Below are 501 nucleotides of genomic sequence, written 5' to 3'. Positions count from 1 at the left end.
CTGGTGAATGATGTTTGGAAAGAAAATTCTAATAAACTGTTGTGGGAATGTAAATTAGTAAAGTCGTTAAGAAAAACATTATGGGGATTCTTCAAAAAAGTAAAAATAGAAATACCAAATGATCCAGCAGTACCACTACTGGGTATTTATCAAAAGGAAAAGAACTCAGTATATCAAAAAGATACCTGCACCCCCATGTTTATTGTCATACTGTTCACAACTACAAAGATACAGAATCATCCTAAGTGTCCATCAACAGATGAATGGATAAAGAAAATGTAGTATATATACACAATGGAATATTATTTAGCCATAAAAATGAGTGAAATCCTGTCATCTGCAGCAACATGAACAAGCCTGGAGGACATTGTTAAGTGAAATAAATCAGGCACAGAAAGACAAATAGCACATGTTCTCATTCATATGTTGGAGCTATTAATAAAAAAGCTGGTCTCATGGAGGTATAGAGTAGAATGGTGATCACCACAGGCTGAGGAGGAT

This window comes from Propithecus coquereli, unplaced genomic scaffold (assembly GCF_000956105.1).
Source record: "Propithecus coquereli isolate 6110/MARCELLA unplaced genomic scaffold, Pcoq_1.0 Scaffold37, whole genome shotgun sequence".
NCBI classification, from domain to species: domain Eukaryota; kingdom Metazoa; phylum Chordata; class Mammalia; order Primates; family Indriidae; genus Propithecus; species Propithecus coquereli.
The sequence above is the reverse complement of the archived record's forward strand: the minus strand, read 5'-3'. Positions refer to the sequence as shown.